Raw genomic sequence first — 9,547 nt, 5'->3', positions numbered from 1 at the left:
AATAACTTATAGATTCAATAGCAATCATAAGCTTTCTACACATCCCTTTACGTGTATGAGCAAATGGGGAGCAATGAAAGGCATTTCAGCAATCCTTTTGTCATGGATCCTATAAATTAAAACAACATTATATATACATAAAAGCTTCAATATTTGAATTATGTGATATAACATATATAGTTGAGGTGGGGGAAAGAGATTCTCATTAATATGATAAGAATTTCACATTGTGTAAAGTAACTTCGCATTCTCTTAAACCAAAGAAGAGCATATATATGTTCAAATGTTTACATTTTAGAGATTATGTGATTTACTATGAACCAAATTGACACATATATAACAAATATATATACCATGTTTGACGATTATTAATTACCTTAGAGCTGCAACACAAACTATTTCCCCATTTGTTTCTAAGACAGCGGTGTAGAAGCCTTTGAAGTCAATTCTATTGAAATTTGAACTGCAAAAGTTTAAATGAAACAGATCAGAAGGTGTCTATCACTATATATATGTCAATATAATGTCATAATTCAAAAATGAAATTTCTTTTCTAACTTTAGATTCATGATATATGTTATAGAAATTTCTATAGTGTCTAGCTAATACATACCCACAGTTGTAAATGACGTTTTTGATAACGTTAATTTTTGTGTAGCTATCAATGACTTGTCCGAAAGAATCCTCCATTAATTTCCAGGCAACAGCGAGCTTGGAGTGACAAATTGTGCTTTCATAATCTTCATCTATGTACACACCGTGCTGATGATCTAACTGACGGAGTAATGTCCATGAATACCCTTCTTCCAATTCATTCTTTAATCCTAACAATGTTTTCTCCAGTTCCACAGAAACCTTATTTGCAACAAAAACATAAAATAAATCATTAAAATCTATAAATGAACTAGACACACAAAAAAGAGTCAAGGAAAATGATATATGTAGAGTATAACTCTTGTCACGTGTACAAATTTTATTGGGTAAAGAAAAATGAATGATCTAATGAAAACAAGGGCCCAATTTGTTGTTTAAATGAATATATGTATACATATATAAATAGGAAAGCTTACCTCTATGCAATTCTGGTCACAGTAAAGATCATGAGAGACCATGTTTAGATCAAGTTCTCTTTCTTCCAACCCTTGACAGCACTTCAAATGATCTGCAGTTCAATAACAATGAAAATTTTGTTTAACTTATAATTTTGGTAATGAGAGTAAATCAAACATTGACTTTATTTAATTGCTTACATTTCCTGCCACATTGATGGCATTTGTTCATCAAATCATCATCCATTTCTCCACAGAACTTGCAGATACAATATGGACAATACCATAAACCCTCTGGAACCACCTGAAATTGGTGAACCAAAAAAAGTTATAATTGCTTTATGTTCGGATCAAACACTTACCACTATTTCAAAAACTGTAATTAGTAGTGAAGACACAACTTTATTTCTTTATAGCAAAATGGGAAGCAATGAAAGGCATTTCAGCAATCATTTTGTCATGGATCCTGTAAATTAAAACAACATTATATACATAGAAGCTTCAATATTTGAATTATGTGATATAACATAGTTTGATGCAAACACTCCTAAAGAATTGAATGGGAGGCGGGGGAATGAGATTCTCATTTATATGATAAGAATTTCGCATTGTGTAAAGAAACTTCGCAATCCCTTAAACCAAAGAAGAGCATATGCGATATACTATGACCCAAATTTGCACATATATAACTAATATATACCATATATGTTTGATGATTATTACCTTAGAGCTGCAACACAAACTATTTCCCCATTTGTTTCCAAGACAGCGGTGTAGAAGCCTTTGAAATCAATTCTATTGAAATTTGAAGGTGCAAAAGTTTAAATGAAACAGAAGGTGTCTATCACTGTATATATGTCAATATAATGTCAAAATTCAAAAATGAAATTTAGTTTCTAACTTTAGATTCATGATGTTATAGAAATTTCTATAGTGTCTAGCTAGTACATACCCATAGTTGTAAATGACGTTTTTGATAACGTTAATTTTTGTGTAGCTATCAAAGATTTGTCCGAAAGAATCCTCCATTAATCTCCAGGCCACAGCGAGCTTGGAGTGACAAATTGTTCTTTCATAATCTTCATCTAGGTACACACCGTGCTGATGATCTAACTGACGGAGTAAAGTCCATGAATACCCTTCTTCCAATTTAGTCTTTAATCCTACCAATGTGTTCTCCAGTTTCATAGAAACCTTATTTGCAACAAAAACATAAAATATATCATTAAAATCCTAATTTTAGACCACAAAACATTAGTAGTTACTCTTCATTACTAAAATTGTTACATGGGTCTTGAATGCAAGTTAACACCTGGAATTCTACTTACTTTTAATTAAGATATTAACGTACCCTTGATTATGTTGATTTACGAATAAACGAAAACATAAATTAAAAGTAAGAAAAACAAAAACCAGGAACCAGATATTGATCACGCAGTTCGGAGCACTTCTCCTACGTCTGCCGGGCAATTCACGTCAGCCCAATCCACTAGATGTTCACCAAGATTACAAAGTGGGTTGAATACATAATCTTCCCAACATCCGTTGCCGGAGAGGTACATGCTTGCCGAATGATCACTTCAAGGGAAATTAGCCTGATGATGTACTGCTCATTTCTCCATCCTTGTTGTGCTGTTTGAGAGTCCATGAGCCATGAAAGGATGGTTGCAGGTTTCAACGATGACGATGGCTTGCTGATATTCCTCCTACAACGTAAACGGACCCTTGAAGCTTCAGGTTTCGTTTCATCACAGTTTTCACTCGCGGAACGGTGGAGCTTGCGTCTCACGTAATTAATCAAGAATCGTATATCCTGAGAATATATATATATATATATATATATATATATATATATATATATATATATATATATATATATATATACTAATAAGAGCCCAAGAGAGTTAGGCCTATAATGGGAAGAAAAAATGGCGGTCAAATTTTTTTAATCAAATGAATGGCTCAAAATGAATATGATTTTCCGTTAACTTTTCCAATAAATATTATCTTTTCCATTAATTTCTGTTAGTTCACCGTTAACATACTCATTGATTTAAATAAGAAAGGTCTTTGGTTCGAACCTCATCCCAATCAAAGTTGGCATAATTAGTACTCTATTTTACTCTTATTAAATTAAATAATAATTTAGTAGCTACAACCAAAAATAATACATATGCATTTCATTAATTTAGAATTATGTGTCCACAATGTCTTTATTCAAAAAAAAAAATTATTAATTATCAATAAATTAAATAAGAGAAATAATTTCATTAGTTATATTGTATTTATTTTTCTCCAATATAAAAGTTCTTTACATTCAAATTCATCAATTGATTATATTCGCTACATTGTCCCTACATGTCTTTATTAAAAATAATTATTCATTATCAATAAATTAATTAAGAGAAATAATTTTATTAGTTATATTGTCTTTATATTTTTCCAATGTAAAAATTCTTTACATTCAAATTCATCAATTGATTATATTCACTACTTTGTGTATTATATTTTTTGTGCACTATTTTTTAATTAAATATCAAAGTTATAATACAAAATAATGTTATATATTTATTTACCAAGTATTTTACTAATACCGTGAAAAAATTTTAAAAATATAATTAATAAATTCAATCATAAACTACTTGAGGGATTTGTTGACAAAGGGAGTGATTCAAATTACACAACAAATTGATTCAAAACTAACAAAATTACCGTTGTCATCATCCTCAATCGCATCTCTACAATCTTCCATAAAAACTAAACCATTAGGGTTCTGTTACCAAGACTCTTCCTCCTCAATTTCCTTTTGTTGAAGCAGAGCTCCTTAAGTATCTTCAAACTCATACCAGACGATATAAATTGCAAAACATATTGAAGTACGGTGGAATATAGTTAGAAGAAGGTAGAAAATTCATACGAAAAGAAAGCAAAGAGATGAGTCTGAGAAGCCCTACCCATGTCCCATGTGGGGAAAGAAATGATTGGGAGGGTAGGGATTAAAAGAATTATAAATTTGTATTTATATGATGGAAAATACTAATTCAAAAGGAAAGTATAAAAATTTATTTATTTAAGTTAATAACATTATCATCATCACCATCATCATCATCATCATCATCATCATCATCATCATCATCATCATCATCATCATCATCATCATCATCATCATCATCATCATCATCATCATCATCATCATCATTATTATTATTATTATTATTATTATATATAATATTAAATATTATATATTATATATATATATACACACACACACACACACACACACTAATAAGAGGCAATAAAGTTATGTCCATGTTTTTAGTGCTAACCACTTTGTACATTGTGCTTTACTGCTTTTAGAGTTGTACTATAGAATTTTTTTTGGACAAAAAATTCTTTATCGTTAAAATTTGTTAGTTATTTTTTAAAATATAAATATTGGGCATATGTTTGTGCACATAAAAAAGACTATATATATATATATATATATATATATATATATATATATATAGACAATGTTCACATCCCATTGCCTCCAATTGAACAAGTATACACATCATTCTCAAAATTTTATTAACACATGAAAACTTCTAAAGAAATTTGTAATTTAATTTTTACCATATCATTATAACAATATCTATTGTAATCATAAATTTCAAATTATTTATTATCATCCTCTATTGACAGCAATTGTCATTAACAAACTCCCAAAACAATTTGTCTCAACAACGAATTGAAAATAAAAAATCAGTGACTTCATTATATTATTGTGGATGAAAAGTAATTATGTCACTCTATTACTATTATTAAATTAAATAAATTAGTAGCTACAACAAAAATAATTCATATACATTTCTTCAATTTAGAATTAGATGTCTACAATTCCTTTATTTTAAAAAAAATTATTCATTATCAAAAAAGTTAATATATATATATATATATATATATATATATATATATATATATATATATATATATATATATATAATTTCATTAGTTATATTATATTTATTTTCTACAATGCAAAGAGTCCTTACCTTCAAATTCAGTAATTAATTATATTCACTATACTGTCCATTTGTTTTCTTTTTGCACTATCTTGTAATTAAATATAAAAGTTATAATAATGCAAAATATGGTTATATATTTATTTACCAAGTATTTTTATAATACCATGAAAAAACAGTTTGAAGTCAATCATATTAACTACTTAAAAAGGATTTGTTGATAAATATGGTATTCAAATAATTCAAGAAATTGAAGCGGCAAACTACCTCTTAATATCTCTGGATTACATCACTAACGAAGGACTGCAGCGCACGTGACAAGGAGGTAGAAGGCATCCTGCATAAGTCTTTACCAGTAGATGAAAATTGCATAAAGGGCATTAGAGTAATCTCCCCTACGTGACTATTATAACAGTCTTTCCCTCCTGTACAATGCATTTACCCCATGTATATATATATCTAGTGTGTAAAACCATGCTTAAGTCTTCTTGAATAATATCTTCAGTTCGCTTCTCTCACCATTCATGTAACTGCTTTTTGATATGGAATCAGAGCAGCGCTCTTACGCCGCCGCCACCGTCTCAGGCACCGGTGAATCCAACCAAGGAGCACAACCCCTTCCACGATGATTCTACAAAGTATTCGTTATGGATGAAAAATTGGAAAGACAAATTACTTTGAACAATCTGAATCTAGACATTCTAGATGTTAGCAATGCTAATGCTATACAAGTTGAGCAAGTTCATGCATCTGATGAGCTAGTTGCTGCTTCTTTAAACTCTAACAATGGTAGACGAAGTGGTAATACGAAAGCTAAATGCACATTTTGTGGAATGACGGGGCATACTGTAGACAAATGCTACATGAAACACGGTTATCCCCGGGATGGGTTACCGGGGTACAAGTCAAAAGGCGAGCAACAACAAACCACTGTAGCAGTGATGAACATGGGGGATCAGAGAATAACTTCAGAACAATTGCAGAAGATCATCTCCATTCTGCAACCCCAGGCCAGCCAAACTTCGGGCCAAGCACCATTGTTGTAGTGTCCTTAATCCCCAACTTCAATGAGCTGCAATCCAATGATAAAGGCAAGTATCCCATAACTCTTTGTTAATTCTCTTTCCATATGTCAGTCTTCTTGGATTCTTGATTCAGGGGCAACTAATCATATTGTCTGCTCCATAGATTTCCTTGTTGATTATCATGAGGCTACTAGAACCGAGGTCAATCTACCTACTGGCCAAACCATTGAAGTCAAACACATAGGGAATATGAAGCTAAATGACAATCTATGGCTGAAAGAAGCTCTCCACATCCCTTCATTTAAATTCAACATCATTTCGGTCAATAAGCTCATTCAAGATACAAGCTGCACACTGATTTTTATGCTTGGATAGTGTTTAATTCAGGAGAATCATGGAGTGATGGTTGGTATTGTAACACCCCGATTTTCAGCATAATTTAAAACCATTAAAGCTTATGAAATAGGAACAAGTCTATCATTAATACCAAAATAAGCAAAAGCTAAGCATAATAGTTTAGGTGTGCTATGCCACATCTAAGCTAGAGAGCCTAGATGTACAGGCTACCAACTAACTAATCAAAATCCATAAACAATATCTGAATACAAAAGCGGCTCAAGGCCAACAACTAAAGCTAACTACTAACTAAACTGGGAACCGCAGCTCCGACTAGCGCGCTCACGAGCCAACTAATATGTACCTGAAAAACAGGCGGTATTACAACCATTATCGAATAATGCTAAGCAACCCACTCCCATCCGTTGAGTACAATAAGTATATAAATATAGGAAACCATTTTGAGACCTGGCAATACATAGATATAATCCTAAACAACTCTAGCTTTAAAATCAGGAATGAGACTCAAGACACACCGACTTGACACGACAAGACACGTAAAGACACAAGCATTCAGGCTATGACCACAAGATAAGACGACAATAAGACTCAACAATAACAAACAACAACAACAAACACATCCATGTTCCAACCTTAAACCAAGTTCCAACCTTTACTCCTCTCCATCCCTATAACAGTTCCAACCTTTACCTCCAGGCTACCCTGTACACCAGCACCCTTATCGCTCCGGAGCACCGCATGCTCCCCCGCCTATATTTTCGCCAACAAGACCACCGATCTCTTAGCACACTGATGTGAGCCTAATTGTGCACATTTTTACTATTAATTTGATTATATTTGATAGACTTGAGTTCATGACTTTGTTAATTTAATTGCATAATCCTTTATATTATCATTTAGTTATGGCTCACACTCGTTTTGAATGTTTTACGGTGTTTGTTAGTGCTTTTGAACATTTGTAGGTCAAGGTTGAAAGAAAGAGAAATTTTAAGACAAATTTGGAGTCAAAGTGGACCATAAGACGGCGTACCCAACAGGTTCGACGCGTTGAATTGAGTGAAGCAGCGCAAATTCCAAAAGAAGAAAAAGGGGCATTGAATTAATCCAAATGAAGGGCGCTGCAATTTCCAAAATCAAAAGTGCCAAACTTCCAAATTAAAAGGTGCTGAATTCCAAAATCAAAAGTGGGCTGCAATAATCTCTAAACCAAAGTGCAGCAACTTTATTCTAAATAAAAAAAGGAGTTGATTTCCAAAAGGGCGGCGAATTTAATATTTAATTAAGAAAATTCCAATTCCGCCCCAGCTTTGTACCTACTATAAAATCCCACCTTACTCAACCCTAATATTCATTTAGAGATCTTTGGACACAAGAAATAGAGAAATCAAAAGCCACAAGTTATCTTGGGAGTCAAGAAGAAAGTTAGGGAGATTTGGGAGAATCGTCTGGTTCAATCTTGTACTCTTTTGATAATTTGTATTTTTTTTATTATTATTGCTATGTATAATTTAGCCATGCTTGACTAAATTCTTTAGAGATTCTTGGGTAAAAAGTGTTTATGAACCTATGTGTCTGAGCTCTCAGATTCTTTGATATATTATTATTGGGGGTTAATACTTGTGTTGCAATTGTGTTTATCATTCTTGTTGCTAGTAGTTTAGGGCCCGAATTACTTGCTTCATAGCTTTGTTTGTGTCACAACGAGAGTTGGGCATAACTTATGGCACACACAATTGCACCTAACTGTTGCACCTTGAGAAAGGGTAATTTTGTTAGGGAGTTTAATTATTGATTATTGCACATCGAGAGATGGTAGTAGTTAGGAATTTATTACGATGCTTGTTCTTGTTTTATTGAGTGTTTATACCACGAGAGTGGATATTCACTAGTGTTAGTGACTACGAGAGTAGCTCTATACCACTTTGCATCCTCACACCCGTTTAAACCCATATTTAATATTACATTAGGTTAGGCACTAGGTGATTAAACACTTGACTCCCAAGAATCTTATTCTCTCTCTACTATTTTCAAAACCTGAATCATTGCTTTAGTTTATTTATTTATTTGCATTCTTCACTCATAATCATTAGGATTAGCTTCTCGTGAATAAATTAGTAATTGGTGCTTAAAAGCTCACTTCACTGTGGATCGATAACTCATTACTCAGAGTTTATTTGTTTGAAAATATACTAAATTACACATGCAGTGCCATTAAATAGATTATACTGCAGCACAATAACATAAGCACACGCAGTGCAACAACATAGGTACCGCAGCACCATAACATAAGCACGCGCTGTGCATCAACCGCCAACATATCTTTTCCACCAATCTCATATCTTTTCTCATCATGGACAACAACACAATAAACAATACTCAACAACAACTTCATCAATGGGTAATCGGGGAAGGGGTATGTAACACCCGTACAGACTCTCACCGATAAATGACACCATTACAAACACATGACTAATGGGGGACAACATAGACATTACTTACAATGACAACAAGACAACCACGACACTTGAGGGGACATTACAACTCATCCTTTAGACCAACGGAATACAAAACTAGACCACATGCAATAACCAGAACTCACAAATCCTAATATGGTGCTCGGGACATCATTCTAGACTCACAAACATCAAACGAGGCACAACAGGGCACCGGGAAACAACCAACGGGGCAAAACGGTTCACCGCACCGCCCGTACCAGCGGGCGGTACGGCGGGAGGACAACCTCCCGCCGGACTGCGGGGGTTCGTTTCCCCACCGACTACCGCTGGAACACATGTTTCTTGGCATTTTTCCCATCCCGGGAATCCATCAATTTTACCCAAAATCAAGTCCAAACACACTCAAAATCATATGAACAACAATAGGGACTTGAACACATAGAATAAGCCAAGAAAACAACACAATTGAACCCTAAACGCAAACTCTAAACATGCCAATACTCAAGGATAAACACATAATTGTTCAAGAGTATCAATAACCTCAAGAACATCAAAAACCCATCATATAAGACCCTAAAGACAAGCTCTAAACATATTTAAACACAAGAATCATGCATATAAATACTCACGAATATCAAGATCGTTAAGAAACCACA

At 33.2% G+C, this 9,547-nt stretch overlaps 2 long non-coding RNA genes across 2 annotated transcripts; both read right to left on the bottom strand.

Annotated features, from left to right (window-relative positions):
• Positions 1–380: 380 nt before the first annotated feature.
• Positions 381–1,840, bottom strand: LOC109189585. Its single transcript, XR_002055586.1, has 4 exons — positions 1,773–1,840; positions 1,251–1,353; positions 1,071–1,162; positions 381–463 (listed from the first exon to the last, which is right to left on the bottom strand). It is a non-coding gene; the product is annotated as an uncharacterized LOC109189585 (long non-coding RNA).
• A 2,066-nt stretch (positions 1,841–3,906) lies between these two features.
• LOC109189587 lies at positions 3,907–8,739 on the bottom strand. The gene is made up of 3 exons (XR_002055588.1): positions 8,729–8,739; positions 8,175–8,178; positions 3,907–3,989 (listed from the first exon to the last, which is right to left on the bottom strand). It is a non-coding gene; the product is annotated as an uncharacterized LOC109189587 (long non-coding RNA).
• Between the last annotated feature and the right edge of the window lie 808 nt (positions 8,740–9,547).

This window comes from Ipomoea nil, unplaced genomic scaffold, assembly GCF_001879475.1.
Source record: "Ipomoea nil cultivar Tokyo-kokei standard unplaced genomic scaffold, Asagao_1.1 scaffold1558, whole genome shotgun sequence".
NCBI lineage: Eukaryota > Viridiplantae > Streptophyta > Magnoliopsida > Solanales > Convolvulaceae > Ipomoea > Ipomoea nil.
This window is presented reverse-complemented; position numbering and strand designations above follow the sequence as displayed.